The following is a 21,802-nucleotide window of genomic DNA, read 5'->3' on the forward strand; positions in this document are numbered from 1 at the left end:
TTCATCATGTTAGCACTTGCCTGTGTGCCAAGCACGCAGCTTCTGTAGACACCAAGGTAAGGAAAATGTCTTTATAGAGCTTATGGACTCACAGGAGACAGACATAGTCAACGTAAAATTACAAACGTGAGAAGTGCTACAAACAGAGAGTACAGGCTGTTATGAGGTCATAAGAGAGACTTGCTCTAGTCAGCGAGGTCAGTGGAGGCTTACCTGGATACACAGGAGCAACCTGAGAGGTAGGAGAAAAACCAGAAGAGTGCAAAGACAGGGGCACTAGGGAATGCTTTCAGGAGGAAGGGGCCAAGATCGTGGAATGTGATTCAGGTCCAGGAAGAGGAGAGATGAAAAACGGCCACCAGTTTAGTGACTCGGAGGTCACCGGTGTCAGTAGCAAGGGCTCTTTCCATGGAGTGATCAAGTCAGACGTCAGCCTGGAGGGAGTTGGGGGAATGTGAGAGGGGAGGAAATGAAGCTGGTGCGGAGACCAGTCTTCAGAGAGGTTTGTGAAGGGAAAAAGGAGACAAGGCAGTAGCTGAAGAAAGGAGTCACATGTGTTCATTTACTAGAAATGAATGAATTGGTGATGTATTGGATATGGACGATAGAGCAAAAGAAAATCCCAGGATGATCCTGGCTTCCAGCTTATGGAACTAATTGAATAGTGGTCTATTTGTCTATTTGAGATGGGAAGCAAGACTCAAGTTAGGAGGAAAGTACCTGTAGTTTGAGTTGAGGAAGAATTTACCTAGGAAAAATTTTTTTAAATTAATTTATTTTTGGCTGCGTTGGGTCTTTGTTGCTGCGAGCAGGCTTTCTCTAGTTGTGGCGAGCGGGGGCTACTCTTCATTGCGGCGCGTGGGCTTCTCATTGCAGTGGCTTCTCTTGTTGCAGAGCATGGGCTCTAGGCGCACGAGCTTCAGTAGTTGTGGCACGAGAGCTCAGTAGTTGTGGCTCACGGGCTCAGTTGACACGCGGCATGTGGGATCTTCCCGGACCAGGACCGTGTCCCCTGCATTGGCAGGCGGATTCCTAACCACTGCGCCACCAAGGAAGTCCCTACCTAGGAAATCTTAATTTACCTTTTAAAGAAGTTGCTTTTTTCCTCCCCAAACCTCAAAACCTGTTTACTGCTTCTGTTGGTAACAAACATTGAGAGTTTCAAAGTCTTAACACACACTCTTTTCATCTTATCCTGTCTTTGAGTTAAAAGTTCACCTTAGTCTTACTGTCTAACCAAAAAAATGTTATTTCTTCATATAGTGGAAGATTCTCAAACTTTGCCTTATTAGAGAAATTTATACCTTTAATTGAAACTATTTTGGTCCCCTTATTTTAATGAACAGAATTAATTTGAATCATTTTTTTCTAGGCAGAGTGAGAAATTACAAACAAGTGATTTCCAGTTTTGCTTAAATATATTTTTATCCTCCCTAATCTCATGTAGGAATCCTAATTATGAGAACACAGTTGCCCTAAACTTTTAACATTTTCAGCAATGTATGCCTGTCCATGAAAAAAACAAATTCTTTTTGAATAAAGAAGTTATAGTCTTCAATTACTTCCATTTAGTATGAATGAAACCAGGAAAAATGCTTTCCTACTCTCATTTGTAGGAACCAATTTCCTGAGTTTATTTAACATAAAGATAATTAAAGTTATTCAAGTAAAATAGGAAGAAATGAAGTTTTTTTTAGACTGTATGTTATTGAATTAAAGGAATAATGGATTTGTTTTTAGGGCCATGAAATTTTAAATTACAGATAGTGTAATAGGTACAGAACATGGAGCTGAAATGATTTCACAAAGGTGTTAGAAATAGTCGCCTCCTTTTCCTTTTTTATTTCAAAGATTAGTGTACAAAGTCAGAAAAGAAGTTTAAAATCATGGCCATTTTTTTTTCTTTTTTAATTTTTGGCTGCATTGGGTCTTCATTGCTGTGTGCGGGCTTTCTCTAGTTGTGGTGAGCACGGCCTACTCTTCGTTGCGGTGCACAGGCTTCTCACTGCGGTGGCTTCTCTTTGTTGCAGAGCACGGGCTCTAGAGCGCAGGCTCAGTAGTTGTGGCGCACGGGCTTAGTTGCTCCGTGACATGTGGGATTTTCCCAGACCAGGGCTCGAACCCGTGTCCCCTGCATTGGCAGGTGGATTCTTAACCTCTGCACCACCAGGGAAGTCCCATGGCCATTTTTAAAACATTACACACTCAAAGGAAATAACTCCATATCGTGCAATTATTTTCATTAAAATTTACACATGAATTTTTTTTTTTTTTCTGGTACGCGGGCCTCACTGTTGTGGCCTCTCCCGTTGCGGAGCACAGGCTCCGGACGCGCAGGCTCAGCGGCCATGGCTCACGGGCCTAGCAGCTACGCGGCACGTGGGATCTTCCCGGACAGGAGCACGAACCCGCGTCCCCTGCATCGGCAGGCGGACTCTCAACCACTGCGCCACCAGGGAAGCCCTACACGTGAATTTAATGTGTTTCACAATTTGATAAAAGTAAAACTGATAAGCCACCAAATAAATTTTTAAACCATATGAAAGATAAGGAAGTTTTCACCTTTGGTCTTTCACTTTGACCTTAAAGTATAAAGTAAAATAAGTTCTGAAAAATTCAGAAGATGACATTTCCCATTGCTCTATTGAAAGAAGTTACATTGCCTTTCAATTATTTATTTATTTTAATTTAAAAAGTTATTTTATTTTTATTTTTTGGGCATGCTGCGTGGCTTGCAGGATCTTAGTTCTCTGACCAGGGATTGAACCTGGGCCACAGCAGTGAGAGTGCCGAGTCCTAACCACTATACTGCCAGGGAATTTCCTCAATTTTTAAAAATTATATTCAAGGGCCTCCCTGGTGGCGCAGTGGTTGAGAGTCCGCCTGCCGATGCAGGGGATACGGGTTCGTGCCCCGGTCTGGGAGGATCCCATATGCCGCGGAGCGGCTGGGCCCGTGAGCCATGGCCGCTGGGCCTGCGCATCCGGAGCCTGTGCTCCGCAACGGAAGAGGCCACAACAGTGAGAGGCCCGCATACCGCAAAAAGAAAAAAAAAAAAATTATATTCAAGAGGTATTACATGTGTATGATAAACAATTAAACAATAACAGAAAAGTCCTTGAAAAGTTTTTCTATTTCCCGGTTCCTCTCCCCAAAAAACATACCCCTTCCGGTTTTACATGCATCCTTCTAGAAATGCTCTTTGCATGATAAAGCTCATATATGTGTTCTGCCCCTGTTTTGTATAAAAATCTTAGGGTACTCTTCATACTATTCAGTATCTTCATGTTGTTAGTTAATATCTTCAAGATATTTCCATACCAACTTTTATAGAACTGCCCCCCACCCCCACCCCCTTTTTTTTTAGCAGCTCCACAGAATACCATTAAAGGGCTGGAAGCATGATTTAATTAATCTCCCCTTAGAGAGGGAGGCAGTTGCATCCACGTCAAGAGGTTAGACTCTGGAGCCAGATAGCCTGAGTTTGAATCCCGATTCTACCACTTCCTCATTGTGTTAAGTTGGAAACATGACTTAATTTGCATGCCTCAGTTTTCTCATCTGAAAAAGGGAATAATGACATTAGACCCTTAATAGGTTTGTTGTTGAGGGTTAAGTGAGTTAATATTTGTAAAACGCAGAACAGTGCCTAACACGTATTTAAAGCTATACAAATGTTTCTTACCTAGATAGGTACCTAGACTGTTTCCAGTCTTTTGCTGCTACAGACAATGCTGAAGTGAATATTCTACTACTTATGTGAATATCTATGCACAAGATCCTAGGACTTGAATTACTAAAGGAAAAGAAGTGTGTATATATATATATGTATATATATATATGCACACACTTATATGTATATATAATGTATTATATATATTATATATAACATATATTATGATGTCCCTTCCCACACCCCTCATCTGAAATAACACACCCTTGGGAATTCCCTGGTGGTCCAGTGGTTAGGACTCGGTGCTTTCACTGCTGGGGCCCTGGTTCAATCCCTAGCTGGGGAACTAAGATACTGCAAGCCACACAGCACAGCCAAAAAAACAAAACAAATAAAATAAAATAGCACACCCTATACACACTATACGCCCTTACTCTGCTGTATATTTCTTCTTTAGTACTTATCACCATTTGATATATACTTTTATTTAGAACATTATATTTTAAATTCAATAAATCAGCCCAGATTTCTTCTCTTTACATTTGGAAAGAATAGCAACCAGAAACTGGAGAAACCTCCTGTGTTCTAGGTTTTTGCATTGCTTTAAAGAGGGCTTTAGAAAGAACAGGGATCTGGAAGCCGCGTGTTACCTAGCGCTCACCTTGCCCTTTCCTGCTAGCGCTGGAAGACGAGGAAGTTGCTGTACCTGCCTTCCGGGGGCTTGCAGCGTCCCTGCAGAGAATGAGAGGCCTGTGAGTCTCTGCGATTTGTAATGACATGGGCAGCCAAATAAATTCTGGAAGAAACAGGGGAAAAGAGGCAACTAATCCTGCTTAGAAGTTTTAGGAAGACAGATGTGTCAGATGCTATCCTACAGATCTGCCCTCATCCTTGCCCCCTTGGCGCACATCTGCTTAATTTCCTGCTGCCAGCCCCTATGTTTCCTTGCCTGAGGACTTTCTTTGGCCCCCAGGTGTTTCTTTGCCCCAGCATGACAAGGAATGGATGAAACCTCCCCCTTCCCATTCCTTCCATCAACGACTGGCAGGCAGAGGTGTAATAACTACCCAGCAAACTTGTCCCCTGGATGGGGTGTGGCTCTGAGGTGCCCGCATGCTCCAGCAGGATTAAGGCTTAGTTACTCACACTGGTAACTAAGACTAAAACAAACCCTTCATCACTGCCTCCCTTCCCCATCTGGCTTTCCTTCTTCCCACTGGGGTCTCCTGGGATCACCTCCCACATAAACTGTTTGCACTTGAAACCTTGGCTCAGTGCCTGCTTCTCGGAGAACCCAAAGCAACACAAGACATATTTAAGTTGTATTTTAGGGGGCAAAACTATGTGTGTGTCAAATTCGTAAGTTCATAAATTTACATTCTGGGTGTGCAAGAGTTTTGTGCATTAGCCATACCCATGGAGTGGTTCTAGTCAATGTGCAGGGTGATTATCTTAGATTTCCTGCCTTAGGATAGAAGATAATTCTCATTTCCATTTATCAAACTAATTTCCTTCTGCAGATATCAAAAATTGCTTACACCAGCCCACATCTCTATTCAACAGAAATGGATTTGATGGTCGATTAAATTATATTTCGAACTACTTAGGATCAGAATAATATAGCTATTTGAAAAAAATGTGTTAAAAAATACTAGTGGGGGCTTCCCTGGTGGCGCAGTGGTTGAGAGTCCGCCTGCTGATGCAGGGGATGCGGGTTCGTGCCCCGGTCCGGGAAGATCCCACATGCCGCGGAGCGGCTGGGCCCGTGGGCCATGGCCGCTGGGCCTGCACGTCCGGAGCCTGTGCTCTGCAGCGGGAGAGGCCACAGCAGTGAGAGGCCCGCGTACCGCAAAAAAAGAAAAAAATACTAGTGGGAAAATATGATGGCACTCCCCATATTTGTCATGTCATTGCCCATTACATGGGAAACAAATTCAAGAGGGAAATATTTCATCCTAAAACTCATAATTGCTGGTGGATTCTGAGGTCCAAACAACTAACTTCAAAGCTGATTTTTGAGATCTAACCTATGAGTGTGTGGATGGAAATACTTGCTGAACTACACATGAAACTGCACTTGGAAAGCCAATTGATAAGTTCTTGTCTAACAGGAATGAGATGAAATGAGATACTGGAAAATCAGAGCAATACAAACGGGAGAGGCCACAACAGTGAGAGGCCCGCGTACCGCAAAAAAAAAAAAAAAGGAGGAAAGTAGATCTACATGTATTAACACCGAGAGATCTCTAAGATTGCTAAGTGAAAAGAAAGTTACATTACAAAATACACATCTATATTTTTAAGACAAATTATATGTTTTGATAAAGATACATATGTATGTGTCTAAGAGTATGAGTGTGTGTGTATTGAATTTTTTAATTTTTTGTTTGTCTCCCCTACTAGACAGTACGTTCTATCAAATCATGGGCTATGTTTTTTTTTATATATGTAAAACTGATTTACTTTGTTATAAAGCAGAAACTAACACACCATTGTAAAGCAATTATACTCCAATAAAGATGTTAAAAAAATAATAAAATAAAATGTTGCCATTTCCTCCAAACTCTCAGTATTCACGTCTCATTATTAATTCACCACTCTATTACTAGGGGTTACCACTGAATCAGTGATGACTCCAGAACTTCTGTAGGAGGGGTTTGGGGCAGGTAAGCAATTCATTCTGGGAAAGAGAGTCTAAAACCAAGTGAATGGCCCTTTACATTAGCACGGGAAAACTTTCCCCATCCCACCTTGTCTCAACAGAGCCATTAATCTAGAAAAAACTACAGTGTCACTTTTCAGACGTCTACCCTGTGTGCACACATGGAGAAGGTACTTAGAATGTTAAAGTCAGCATGTTAAGTAATTTTCTTGAAATACTGTAACTAGCACCCAGTTTACTTTCTTCACAGTCCTTTTCATAATCTATTTAATTTTATTCCTTTTTAATTGTCTGGTACACGTTTAACACCTAAACTCCAAGAGAGAAGGAGCTTCATCTTATTTCCAGTGCCTAGCACATAATGGTTTCTAAATGGAACTGATTCCAAGATTGGCCTCATTTAGGAATGGATCTGTTGTTATAATCAGGTTTCCGAAATCTTTAGTATCAATACGGAATCCTCTCCTCTCACATTTCACAGGAAGCTAGACTTCTTAAAGCCCAAACATGGATACGTTTGAAGTTTCCTTGACTGATTTAAATTGAATTAAAATAATTATTTTGTACAGGAAAAACTTTCAAAATTTTTACATTTTTCAGAACATAACCACCTTTTGTTTCTCTACTTTCTTCCCTTCAAAACAAACTTTGCAACATTGGGGTGAGTTAAATAATCAGAAATCTAGCCCCAAATTAAGTTCTCAATGACATGAAACACATTTTTTGCTCCTTTTGAATAAAAATCCTATATGCAGTACATTAATGTTTTCTTTTAGAAATTACGTTGACAACTTAATCCCTAATTCAAGGCATCCATATAATTGGTTTACAGAAAGGTTCTTCAGCAAAATATTTAACACAAGATATATATGAGATGCTGAGATCTGGGTAATATACCTTACTTGAAAGGCATGAATAGTTTTTAAACACTGTAGCATAATCACACTTAAGGCCATAGTTACTTTGTTTCCAAATCCCTGCAATTCTCTTTGAGGGGAGTTCTAAAAGGCCTGTGTCTTCTCCTGTGTCCACAACTGTAGGTGTACACTGATGGCCCTCAATCCTGCTCTCCAAACTTCAAATAAGGGGCCAGAGACAAGGCTCGGGACTTGGAAAAGTCCTAGAAATACCCTGCCTCAAAAGCAGTTTCAGAGTTTCACATTTTCCTAAGGATGACAGAGCTGAGTAGACATGCCAAAGTCTTCCAAATCCTGCTGGTTGTTTTGAATTATGGCTACACTGGCTGTGTACCCCTTGAGTTTTTATCTCCACATACTTGAATTAAATCCTGTAGCTCCTCTTCGGTTCTAGCATCTGTGACCTCTTCACGGGGTCTATATGCCACAGCTACTTTACCACTTTCTAAAACCACAATCAGCAGTTTCTGGAATGCATCTGTCATAGCCTTCTGAATAGCAAGCTTCTGGGTTACCTTCCTTTTCATAAGGACTGATAATGACCCTTCCTCCGACTTATCCAAAGGTTCCTCAGCCATGCCAACTCCAGGACTCCTGCACTCGTGGGAGGGCAACACCACCTCTAAAGCACAAAAGAACTTCAGGCTTTGCTTCTGAAGTCGTGTCACAATATCTTCATTTTCCCTTTCTTCAAGGTTAGAAAGATCCTGAAGCTTGATGATCCTTTTGACTACCCATTGAAACCAAAGTAGTAATTTGCCAATGCTTGGCATCTGGAGCTGTTTAGGGCAAGCGTATTATGTTGAGCCGCCTTATGTCTGGTGCCGAGACGAAGCTTCACTGGAGATGTCTGAAAAAGCTGCTTCTGGTCGCCTGCCTTTTGGGCTCTGTGGGCATCCCTTGCTGAATAAAACTTGATGATGGCATAGAACCCAGGACCGGCCACTGCTGCGTTTGGGAAGACTCGGACCAAATACGGAAGGCTAAATTGCAAGGCCTCGGCAGTGGGTCCAGAGCTCAGCTCCCACACCAGCAAGGTTTTGTCACCCGCGATGGGAACCGCAAAAGGTACCTACTCCACCATCCTACCATCACCACGTGTGCGCGGCTCGGGGCGCAAGCGGACCAAGGGCTATGTATTATACGTTATGTTCACTGCTATATGTACCTTCAGTGTCCTTAGCAGGAGCTCAGTAGTTATTTTTATTTATGTGTATATGTGTGCGTATGTTCCTCTTCTTTTTTTGTGGCAAAATATACATAAATATATTTTTAAAATATACTTAAATATGACGTAAAGTTACATTTTCATCCCTTTTAAGTGTACAGTTCAGTGGCATTAAGGACACTCACGCTGTTGTGCAACCATCACCACAAAGCATCTCCAGAATGTTTTTCATTTTCCTCAACCAAAACTCTGTACCATTAAACATTAACTCCCCTCACCCCACAGCCCCTGACACCCATCATTCTACTTTCTGTCTCTATGAATTTGACTACTCTAGGTACCTCCATATAAGTGGAACCATATGATATCTGTTGTTTTGTGACTGATGTATTTCACTTAACATTATGTATTGAAGGATCATCCATGTCTGAGCGCGCATCACATTTTTTAAAATCCATTTATCTGTTGATGGACACTTGGGTTGCTTTCACCTCTTGGCTATTGTGAGTAACGCTACTATAAACACGAGTGTATATATATCTGCTCAAGTCTCTGATTTCAATTCTTTTTTTAAAAAATATTTATTTATTTATTCAACTGCACCGGGTCTTAGTTGCAGCACACAGAATCTTCGTTGCTGCGTGCGGCTCTTTTGGTGGCTACATGCAGGCTCTTTTGGGTATATACCCAGAAGTGGAATTGCTGTGTGGTGTGGTAGTTCTGTTTTTAATTTTTTGAGGAACGACCATGATGTTTTCCCCAGCAGCTGCACCATTTTACATCCCCCACAATAGTGTGAGGTTGCAATTTCTCCACATCTTTGACAACGCTTGCTACTTTTTATGTTTTGATAATAGCCCTCCTAATGGGAGTGAAGTAGGCAATAGTTATTTTTTTTGAATAAACAAATAAACAAACAATATTTCTAAAATTAGAATAATGACTGTTTATTGCATGGCATTTGTCTAAGGATATTAATATTACAGAAGAATACTTGTATCCTTCTGAGATGCGTTGTTTCAGTTCAATTCAACAGCAAGAGCATTAGACTTTCCTTTTTTTTTTTTGCGATACGCGGGCCTCTCACTGTTGTGGCCTCTCCCGTTGCGGAGCACAGGCTCCGGAAGCGCAGGCTCAGCGGCCATGGCTCGGGCCCAGCCACTCCGCGGCATGTGGGATCTTCCCGGACTGGGGCACGAACCCGTGTCCCCTGCATCAGCAGGCAGACTCTTAACCACTGCACCACCAGGGAAGCCCTAGACTTTCCATTTTATACAGGATATCTAATAGACCCTAAGACAAAATATAATGTTAAACCCAAATTACTGCTTTAACTACAATAAATAATATCCATTGTCAAAGAGAGACCAGACTAAAAGATCTCTCAAGATCCTGTCATATACATTCTCATTTATGGCATGTAACTAAATATTTAAATACAATCAAAAGTAATATTCATCCTCAGAAAGTTAAAACATAGAATTACCATACGACCCAGCAATTCCACTCCCAGGTATGTACCCAAAAGAACTGAAAAGAGGTATTCAAATAAAAACATGTAAACAAATGTTCATAGCAGCACTGTTCACAATAGCTAAAAGTTGGAAACAATACAAATGTCCGCTGCGAATGAACAGAAAAACTACCTGTAGGATATTCATACAATGAAATATTGTTCAGCCATAAAAAGGAATGATACATGCTACGGTATGGATGCATCTTGAAAACACTATCCTAAGTGAAAGAAGCCAGGCAGAAAGGCCACACTCTTATGATTCTGTTTATAAGAAATATACAAAGAAGGTAAATCCATAGAGATGTAAAGCAGATTAGTGGTTGCTAGGGGCTGGGTGGAGAAGGGAGAGTGATTGCTCATTTGGGGTGATGAAAATGTTTGGAACCAGAGAGAAGTGATGGTTGCATAACATTGTGAATGCACTAAGTGCCGTTGAATTGTACGCTTTTAGATGGTTGCAATGATGAATGTTTTTCTACGTAAATATTTTACTTAAAAAAAAAGTAACGTGCCTTCACCTAGCAGTGAGGGTGGGCAAAGCACAAACAGTATGGAAGGGTATAAGGAACAAATTCTTCCTCCTCATGCTCCAAGTCCACTCTTTAGTGGTAATGACTGCCAATAGTTTCTTGTAAATCCTTCCAGAAAATATTGGTGCTTAATTTTTCTTCCTTTTTACAGAGATTGCATCATATTCTATACACTGCTTTGCACCATGCCTTTTCCACTTAATGATATAGTTTAGTGAGTTCTCCATGCCACTGTGTTTACTGCTGGCTCATTCATTCTAAGTTGCATAGCAGTGTTTTATTGACTGAATGTACCTTAATTCGTTTGACTAGCCATCTCCTGATGGATGCTTAGGTTATTTACAGTTTTTGGCTACAGAAGAGAGTACAGTTTTTGGTTTTTTAAAAAAAGTATTTATTTAATTTATTTATTTTTGGCTGCATTGGGTCTTCGTTGCTGTGCTTGGGCTTTCTCTACTTTCGGTGAGCGGGGGCTACTCTTCGTTGTGGTGCATGGGCTTCTGATTGCGGTGGCTTCTCGTGTTGCAGATCATGGGCTCTAGGCATGCGGGCTTCAGTCGTTGTGGCACACGGGCTCAGTAGTTGTGGCGCACGGGCTTAGTTGCTCCATGGCCTGTGGGATCTTCCCAGACCAGGGCTTGAACCCATGTCCCCTGCAATGGCAGGCAGATTCTTAACCACTGCGCCACCAGGGAAGCCTGACAATACAGTTTTAAATATTGTTATTTAAAGATCTTTGTGCACAATGCAAACACATATGTTGGATAAATCTCCAAAACTGGATTTGCTGGGTGTTATGGACTATACTGTGACCCTAACTCCTGCCCCCTACCAAATTCACATCTTGAAATCCTAACCCTCAATGTGTATTTGGAGAGAGGGTCTTTAGGGAGGTAATTAAGGTTAAATGAAGTCATCAGTGTGGGGCCTTGATCCAACAGAACTTGTGTTCTTTAAAGGAGAGGAAGAGAGTCCAGAGATAGCTTTCTTCCTCTGTGTGCACATTTAGACACAGGGAAAAAATGTCACCTACGAGCTAAAAAGAGAGTTCTCACCAGAATCCAACCCCATCAGCACCTTGATCTTGGACTTCCAGCCTCCAGAACTGAGAGAAAATAAACTTCTGTTGTTTCAGCCAGCCACCCAGTCTGTGATATTCTGTTATGGCAGCCTGAGTAGACTAAAACACTGGGACAAAGGACATACACATTTTTAATTTGATAGATAGACCAACATAATCCTCTGAAGTTTTGCTCCACTTGACCCTTCCACACACAGTCAACAAGGCTTGTTTCTCCTGTATCCTCACTGGCACTGGGTATAATCACACTGTTTAATCTTTGTCAATCTGAGAGGCACAAAAAATGTATGTATGTAACTTAATGTATGCTTTTTAAAATTTTTTTATTTATTTAGTTATGGCTGTGTTGGGTCTTCGTTTCTGTGCGAGGGCTTTCTGTAGTTGTGGCAAGTGGGGGCCACTCCTCATTGAGGTGCGCGGGCCTCTCACTATCGCGGCTTCTCTTGTTGCGGAGCACAGGCTCCAGACGCGCAGGATCAGTAATTGTGGCTCACAGGGCCAGCTGCTCCGTGGCATGTGGGATCTTCCCAGACCAGGGCTTGAACCCGTGTGTCCTGCATTGGCAGGCGGACTCTCAACCACTGCGCCACCAGGGAAGCCCTAATGTATGCTTGAAATTGAGATTTTTTTCCAAATGAGTGTGTGTGACTTTTAGAGTGAATCCTTTATTCTCCCTCTCCATCCCTGGAAGCCCATTATGTGGTATTACGTGAAAGCTCGTCCAACTCCACAGGGACGTTTCAAGTAATTTTCTTATTCACTTTCCATTTCCTCTTGCTTCTTTAATAATTCATGAGTTGAAATGGCTATAAAAGAAATAAAGGTAAGAGAACATTATTGGGAGGGTCTCTCATATTTGGTAGTAAGATATTTAATTCACTGTGATTTGGAAAAATGAGCTATAGGTCATATGATATTATAGATGAACATAAGTTTCCACTAGAGTCAAATTTTCTCAACTGCCTGATTGCCATGTGAAATGTATTTGAACAGTTATAGAACAGAAGCTTTTATTACATGTGTCCACAGACCGATAGAAGTAGGAATGAGGGAGTCGTGCAATTTTGTTTCTTTGAGATATGTTGAGCTAGCTTCTTACTGATCATTCTTCTTACTTCTTGGGAGTACAAGGATGTGTCACCAGGACACTCTGCTCCAGGGGCTCCCAGGTGCCCCATTTGAATTATACATCCCCTATGCCTGTCATCCAGGTGCTTGCATTCCAGTCAAATGAAAAAGGTTGGGCTACAATGACATACATTGATTAGAAAACACACCCACACACCCACGGACCACTGGATTATGAATGATGCCCCTGACTTATGCCTCTTTGTACCCCAGTGTTAAATGTTGGTGGAACGAGTAAATGTATGTATGTAGGAGTGAATGGCAAAAATACCAATTAGTTCAGTATCCAAATGTTTCTTGGGAAGGATGTTATTTTGGCCAAGAGGCTGAGCACAGCTTTTGATCTTCATAGCATTCAAAGTCATGACTTTGTAGCCACATTGGCAAATTTCGTGGCTTGAACAGATGGAACAATCAAGCCAACCTATGAAAAACTGAAATATTTTACACATATATACCCTCACACGAAATGAATTACGATTTGAGAAGCTGGATAGCGGTGATATCTTATTACTCACTGTTTTTTAGCCGTTAATTCACAGATGTTGATTAATCATTGACCACTCATGATTGTATGTTTTCAGATTCAGTTTTAGAACTTTGAACAAGGTCAGTAACCTTGTGTTGCTGCGGTCATAGTACCTTGCTAATTACTGAGAGTGAATAATTATGTCAAATATTTTCTAGAGCACTAAGAGAAATGGCTTTCAGTATATCTTAAATTTGTTATATAGGCTAGTTTCAAAATAGATCGGGGCTACAAATTTGAAACTATCCCACTGGCATGATGTCTACGGGGGCGGGTGTGTGTGTGTGGTGTGTGTGTTTGTTTTTTGCTTGATTGTTTGTTTTGGTAAGTGGTAACCTTGGCAATTTCTATTTGTGGCACATGGTGTGTGGCCTCTCAGAGCTCTGTGCTATACTCCCTGACTCAGTTTTCCTTGCTATGCAATGAGTCCATTTGTCCTCAGCCTGCAAATTTCAGTTGGCTTTTTTTCCCTTCTGCCAAACCAATATGGAAATTGCCCCCCCCCCCATTATTTTGGCCACATTTTTCAAAGCTTATCAGACCAGCCCCAAACTCCAGTGTAACTCTATAACTTAAATTATTCAAAATTTTCTTGAATGAGATGCCTTTTAGACTGGATGCATGATAACAATAAGGGAAAAACTTGGCACATTTTGTCTCACATTTTACTGTAGAAAAGGCCCTGGTGGCTTAGCTTACACATGCCTGGAAACAAAATTTGCCTTTCTGCTTCTTTTTGAGGCAGTCAAAGCATGATGTGCAAGTCCAAAATATATTTAGTTCTGTCTGTAGCAATTCTTTTTAAAAAATATTTATTAATTTATTTGACTGCGAAGGGTCTTAGTTGCGGCATATTGCCACGTGCGGGATCTTCATTGCAGCATGCAGGATCCGTTGCGGAGTACAGGCTCTGGACGCGCAGGCTCAGAGGCCATGGCTCACGGGCCCAGCCGCTCCGCGGCATGTGGGATCTTCCCGGACCGGGGCACGAACCCGTGTCCCCTGCATCGGCAGGCGGACCCTCAATCACTGCGCCACCAGGGAAGCCTCATGTGGGATCTTTGATTGTAGCATGCGGGATCTTTAATTGCAGCATGCAATCTCTTAGTTGTGGCATGTGGGATCTTAGTTCCCTGACCAGGGATCGAACCCTGGCCCCCTGCATTGGGAGCATGGAGTCTTAGCTACTGGACCACCAGGGAAGTCCCCGTAGCAATTCTTTTGTTGAAGACGCTTGCCACGAAACATCCTGGAGGGGGACTGGGTGGAAGAATAATAGACTAGGGTGTTGCTTGGATGGGGCAGGCAGAGCACTGCCTAAAGGAGTAAGTGCTGAAGAAGTGATTTTACTTTAGAAAACATTCAAATCTGAAGTCACGGGGGCTATTTTGTTCTGTTGTGTATGTGTTTAAGCATTTATAGCATAAAACTATTTTTCAAACAGTTCAAAAGGGTATAAAATGAAATGAAAGTCTCCCTCCTTCATGGATTTCTAATACTTTTGTTTTCCTCCCCAGACTTTTGTCAGTTCCTTGTAGACCCCTCTAGAGAAATTCTACATTTATGCAGGTACACACATACACACACAAGTGATAGCATATTATAACACTATTGTCCACTTTGTTTTCTCTGTTTTGTTTTTTCATAATAATATAGTAATTCAACAGGCATTTATTGGGCACCTAATATATGCTGGATCCTGTTCTAAGTACTCAGGATAGAATGATGAAGAAAAAAATCTATGTTGGTTTTCTATTGCTGAATAACAAATTACCACAAATTTAGTAGCTAAGAACAACAGACATTTATTATCTCTCAGTTTCAGTGCATCAAGAGTCTGGGCACTACTTAGTTGAGTTTTCTGCTTCAGGCTCTGGCCAGGCTGCAATCAACATGTCCGCAAGGCTGTGTTCTCATCTGAAGGCTCAGTTGAATTCTTCATCTGCTTCCAAGCTCACTCCAGTTGTTGGTAGAATCATTTCCTTGTGGTGCCTGGACTGAGAGCTTCAGGTTTTCAGCTGGCTATTGGTCAGAGGTGCTAAGTTCCCAGTTGCCACCCTCAAACAGTTCACAAATGGCAGCTTGCTTCTTCAAGGCCAGCAGGAGAGTGAGAGTGGATCCACTAGCAAGACAAAGTCTTATATTATGTAACATAATCATGGGAATGACAGCCCATCACTTTGTCACATTCTGTTGGTTAGAAACAAGTCACATGGGACTTCCCTGGTTGTCCAGTGGGTAAGAAGCCATGCTCCCACTGCAGGGGGCCCGGGTTCGAGCCCTGGTTGGGGAACTAGATCCCACACGCATGCCGCAACTACGAGTTCGCATGCTGCAACTAACACTCCGCGTGCCGCAACTAAGAAGCCTGCATACCACAACTAAAAGTCAGCATGCCGCAACTAAAGATCCTACATGCCTCAACTAAAAAACATGCCACAACAAAGATCCTGCATGTTGCAACTAAGACCCGGTGCAGCCTAAAAAATATATATATATATATATATATATATACACACACACACACACATATATATATATAAAAGAAACAAGTCACAGGTCCCACCCGCATGGAAGAGGAAGGAATTAAACACCAGTAAGTGGGGATCATGGGTTGGGGCATGTGTCTTAGAGTCCATTGCCTCACGAACCAAGCCCCTGTGGTCCTGGAGCTTACATTATAGTAGGGGAAGAGAGACAACAAAGGAATAGACAGATAAAGGTTGCAAATAAATGCTAAAGCAGAACAATAAATCTGGCTAAATGGAACAGAAGTGAAGGGTGCAGTCAGGGCAGGCCTCTCACGGGCAGCAACATGGGAGCAGAGACCTGAAGGGAGTCAGGAAGCTGCACAGAGTGCTAAGAGAAGTGGGTTTCAGCCTAAGACATCAAGTGCAGAGGCCCTACTTTGTCGGCTTGCTGGAGAGTTCTGAAACAGTCGGCAGACTGGTGTTGCGGCAAGCCATCGCTCAGGTGGTAGGACACAAGGCCAGAGAGGAGATGGGGTCAGATGGGATAGGACCTTGTGGGTGTAAGGATCTCTGAGCAAGATGCAGAGCTATTGGAAAATTGGGGGCAGAGGAGAAAGGTTGTCTGGCTTACCTTTGCAAAAGATCACATGGTTCCTGGGGTGAGAACAGACTGAAGGGAGGCGTCGGTGGAGGCAGGGAGACCAGTTTGTAAGCTGTTTTAATCGTCTCAGGAGGAAACAATGATGGTTGGGATCGAAGTGGCGCTGGTGTGTTTCCTGGAAAGTAGGTGGATCTAGTCTGAGGTGGAACCTGCAGCACTGAGGGTGGAATTGATGGGCGGTGGGAAGGAAAGAGAAAGGTTAAGGGTGATGGCAAGGATTTGGGCCTGAGCCACTTGAAGAATGGGGTCACCATTTACTGAGATGCAGAAGACACTGGGAGGAATGGGTTTGGGCAGAAAAAATCTAGAGTTTGATTTTATTATACACTTGAAGGCGAAGGATATAGTCAACTTCATATTTTTAAAAGTTCACTCTGGTTGCTGTGACATGTCGGATTGCGAAGTTGAAGTGTGGATGCTCTGAGACAACAATTGGAATGGTATTGTGGCAGCCCAGGCAAGGAGTGTTGGTGGCCCGGGCTCAGCAGAATAAGGTGGGAGGAGACGGAAGTGAATGGACTCTCAGTGTGTCCTGGAGGTAAAATAGGGCAGGTCTGGAGGTTGTCTGAAGGTAGTAGGAATGGTTTTGTTGCAGGGAAGACCACACTTATCTGATGGGCATAAAGCAGAAGATGACTATCAAAGTAGAACAAGAGCGAGAGTAAAACTGGATTCTCCACAGGGGCTTTGGAAACTTCTTTCATGAACAAGTGTCTTAGTCCAGGCTGCCATAACAGAATGCCACAGAAAACCACAAGGTGGCTTATAAGCAACAGAAATTTATTTCCTGCAGTTCTGGAGACTGAAAGCCTAAGGTTGGGGTTCCAGCATGGTCAGGTTCTGGTGAGGACCCTAGCTTGCAGACTGCCAATTTCTCGATGTATCTTCATATGGTGGAGAACAGAGGGAGGAAGCTAGTTCTCTCATGACTCTTTAAGGGCACCAATCCCATTCGTGAGGGCTCCACCCTCATGACCTCATCTATTCCTAGTCCTATACTCAACTCCCCCAGCCCCAGACTCCTATACCATCACATCAGGGAGTAGGGTTTGGGAGAACATAAACATTCAATCCATAATATTCTGCCCCTGGATCCCCCACATTCATGTCCTTCTCACACACAAAATACATTTGCTCAAAAGTCTTAAACTCATTCCAGCATCAGCTCTAAAGTCTAAAGTCCAAAGTCTCATCTAAATATTATCCAAATCAGGTATGGATGGGACTTGAGGTATGATTCATCCTGAGGTTGATTCCTTTCTAGCTGTGAACTTGTGAAACCAAACCAATTATGTGTTTCTAAAATACAATGATGGGACAAGCATAGGACAGACATTCCCATTCTAAAAGGGAGAAACAGGGAAGAAGGCAGGGGTGATGGGTTCCAAGCAAGTCCAGAACCCAGCAAGCCAAACTCCATGAGATCTTAAAGCTCCAGAATAACCCTCTTTGGTTCCATGCTCTCCCCTCCAGGCCCACTGGGGCAGAAATCCCACCTTCCTGACCCACTGGGGCAGTGGCCCCACCTCCACTGGGGTGGAGCTGCTGCCTCCAGAGCCCTACTAGGCAAGAGTTGGCCCCCAGGACTCTTCTAGGAAGCCCCATCTCCACAGCTCTGGGCAACCCTGCCCGTCTGGCTCTGGGCAGGGGCTGTCTGGCCTGGTAGAAACAAGGCAATGGTCTTCTTTTCTGAAACCAAGGAGGCAGCCCTGATGATCTCTGAATCGCCTTTGGGGTCACTCTTCTCTCGTCTTGAAGAATAGCACATGATCTCACCAAATAGCTCTACGGTTTCATCCTGTAAAATCCACAAAGTTTGACAGCCTTCCTTCATTCCTTCCTATTTCCTTCTCCTTCAGTTTAAATTGGCAGTTTTCCTCCTGGGGTGTCAGCCATATCCTTACTCATTTCCTGATGCCCCAAATGGTCACTTGGCCATATCCTTAGTGTTCTCATTTTCTGCAATATGGATAGGCTGAGAATTTTCCAAATCATTAAGTTCTACTTCCTTTTTGCTTAACAGTCTGTCTTTAAGTCATTTCTCTCTTCTTGAATTTTACTATAAGCAGCCAGGAAGAGCCAAGCCACACCTTCGACACTTTATTTTAGCAATCGCTTCAGTTAAATACCCAATTTCATTGCTTGCAAGTTCTACCTTCCACAAAACACTGGAACACAAACACAATTCAGCCAAGTTCTTTACCACTTTATAACAAGGATTGCCTTCCCACCAGTTTCCAATAACATGTTCCTCATTTCCATCTGAGACCTCACCAGAATGGCCTCTACCATCCATATTTCTACCAACATACTGCTCATGACTACTTAGGTATCCCCAAAGAAAACGGAGACTTTCTCTACAGATCTCTTTTCTTTGACCTCTCATCAGAATGACCTTTAAAGGGGGAATTCCCTGGAAGTCCAGTGGTTAGGACACTGTGCTCTCATTGCCAAGGGCCTGGGTTCAATCCCTGGTCAGGGAACTAAGATCCTGCAAGCCATGAGGCCAAAAAAAAAAAAAAAAAAAAATTACCTTTAAAGGGCCGTTCATGGCAGGATAAACTTTTCTACCATGTGCCTCCAAACTTCCCCAGTCTCTACCCACTTCCCAGATCCAAAGCTGCTTCCACATTTTAGGTATTTGTTAGAGCAGCATCTCTACTTCCTAGCACCAATGACCTATATTAGTCAGGGTTCTCCAGGGAAACAACCGGGAGGATATATATATATTATCTATTATTTGGATTTCTTATATATGTAATATATATCCATATACAGAGATCTATATGGAGATTTATTATGAGGAATTGGCTTATGCAGTTGTGAAGGCTGAGAAGTCTCATGATCTCCTGTCTGCAAGCTAGAGACCCAGGAAAACCAGTGGTGTAATTCAGTCCAAGTCTGAATGCCTGAGAACCAGGGATGCTAATGATATAAATCCCAGTCCGGGCTGGAAAAGATGAGATGAGGTGAGATGTCTCAGCTGAATCAGCAAGGCATGAAAAACGGGGTGAATTCCTCCTTCCTCTGCCTTTTGTCCTATTCAGGCCCTGAACCCATAGGACTCCAAAACTGAATTGTGGTGATGGCTGCACAACTCTGTAAATTTAGTAAAAGTTATTAAATTGTACACTTAAATTGAGTGAATTTTATGGTATAGAAATTATAGTATAAAGACTTTAAACACACACGTGTGTAAACACACACACACATGCATACACACACAGATACTCTCACTCCAAAGATCCCAGAATGCACACAATTTGAGCAATATTTTTTCTAAAAGTTAGGAATGGGAGAAATTTCCATTGTACAGAACAAGATACAGGCTTCCACATTGCATGTTATTTTGAAGTCTCATTGAAATGTAATTCCCTACTTGGAATCTTCTTTGTACTCACAAAGGAGGAAACAAACATGGTACAATGGTGTATATTCTGTGCAAAAAAGGGTAAGTTGTAAATGGTACCTAATCCCAAGATTATTAATACCTGGGCAAATACTTCATTTGCTAAACACAGAAGATACTAATAACTATAACTATGTGACTATTATTCATGGTTTTGTGAACTCTGGAGTAATATAATCACACACTGTCTAAGATTTAGTTATAATGACAATTATTAATAACACCATGTAGTAGTATGTATGTGCAATTCCCCTTCTGTTTTATTCAAGTTAATAAATCAACAAAATTGTACTTAAATTTGCCTGATTCTTGGGCAACTTGCTTCTCATTTATCTACTCAATTTTTACTCTGCAGAATCTTGGTGTTTCTGTAAATCTTGCAAGTTGAGACCATCAGCTCAGTATTTTCCCCCCTAAGAACAAGAATGCTGAGAATGAATAGGACGTTATATTATGCAGGATAATGTCTGGTGTTATTTTTTTTTTAATTAATTAATTTATTTGGTTGCACAGGGTCTTAGTTGCGGCAGGCAGGCTCCTTAGTTGTGGCATGTGAACTCTTAGTTGTGGTATGCATGTGGGATCTAGTTCCCTGGCTGGGGATCAAACCTGGGGCCCCTGCATTGGGAGCACTGTTCCAAGCACTGTGCCACTGGGGAAGTCCCCAATGTCTGGGTTTTTGATAGCTGTGTTTTTTGGCTCATCAGTTTAATGAAGGTGGTTTTAAAGAATGTAATGTTCTTTTTTTTTTTGTGGTATGCAGGCCTCTCACTCTTGTGGCCTCTCCCGTTGCAGAGCACAGGCTCCGGACGCGCAGGCCCAGCGGCCATGGCTCACGGGCCCAGCTTCTCCGCGGCACGTGGGATCTTCCCGGACCGGGGCACGAACCTGTGTCCCCTGCATCGGCAGGCGGACTCTCAACCACTGAGCCACCAGGGAAGCCCAAGAATGTAATGTTCTAAATAGCAAAATGAAAAGGTTGAGTAATCAAAATTTATTATTGAAATTAGTGTAGTCTTTCTCTTTGGTCCCAGTAATAGATTACTTTGAGACAAAACATTGAGATTTGTTGTGGAAAGTGAATATATTTTTGCGTATTTAAAATTCCCTATTGTTTTAGACTGGATGGTTTTTGAGGAAACTTCCAGAAGAGATACTTTATGATTCTATACACATTCAACACTCATTTACATTGCCTTATCATCCTGCACACAAAGTAAATTCCTGCCTCAGGGCCTTTGCACTTGCTGATTTGCACTTGCTATTCCCTCTGTCTGATGTGTCATTCCCTAGATGGTCATGGTCCACTCCCTCACTTAAGTCCCTGATCAAATATCACTTCCTCAGAGCAGCCTTCCCTGATTAGCCCATCTAAAAATAGCACACCGTCACTATCCTTTTAGCTTGCTTTCTTTCTCTTCACAGCACTTAGCCACTGTCTGACCTTATATGCTTGGCAGGGACATCGTCAGTATTGTTCATTGCTATATCCCCAGACTTTGGCACATAATAATTGCTCAAGACATGTTTGTTGAATTAACTGAATGAATTTTAATTTGACTTTAAATATTTACCTTTTTTTGCCTCCCTAAGCAGACAGTAAATTCATGGAAGGCAGCCAAAGGCCCTGGTTGCTTATTTATCTTCTCTAACACAATTAGCTCAGCTCTGCAAGGATGCTAAACATTCAACCAAGATTTACTGAATGAATGCCTTGAAACATGGACATGTGACACGGCTAACCAGTCAGCATTACCTGCAGGTGAACAAGAACAGTGATGTCTTGCCTTACAGCCCACATTTTACAAGCAACTTTTATGTATATTAACTCATATGATCATTTTGGTAATACTTTAGTAGTTCTGAAGGTTTGCCTGAAGAAACAAGCATTCAAAAATAACAAATGTTAATTTCTGGCGTGTACTATTGCTAATTCTGAATACTTTTTTTTTTGGTTTAAATATCATTTAATGTGTTCTTGGACATCTGAAAAACTATTTTAAAAGACTAAGATTTAAAATAAATAAGGAAATAAGTAAAAATAAGAAAGACTGTCT

At 42.1% G+C, this 21,802-nt stretch overlaps 1 pseudogene; it reads right to left on the minus strand.

Annotated features, from left to right (window-relative positions):
• Positions 1-7,569: 7,569 nt before the first annotated feature.
• On the minus strand, positions 7,570-8,336 carry LOC132479655 (RAD52 motif-containing protein 1-like; annotated as a pseudogene).
• Between the last annotated feature and the right edge of the window lie 13,466 nt (positions 8,337-21,802).

Source organism: Mesoplodon densirostris, chromosome 19 (genome assembly GCF_025265405.1).
Source record: "Mesoplodon densirostris isolate mMesDen1 chromosome 19, mMesDen1 primary haplotype, whole genome shotgun sequence".
NCBI lineage: Eukaryota > Metazoa > Chordata > Mammalia > Artiodactyla > Ziphiidae > Mesoplodon > Mesoplodon densirostris.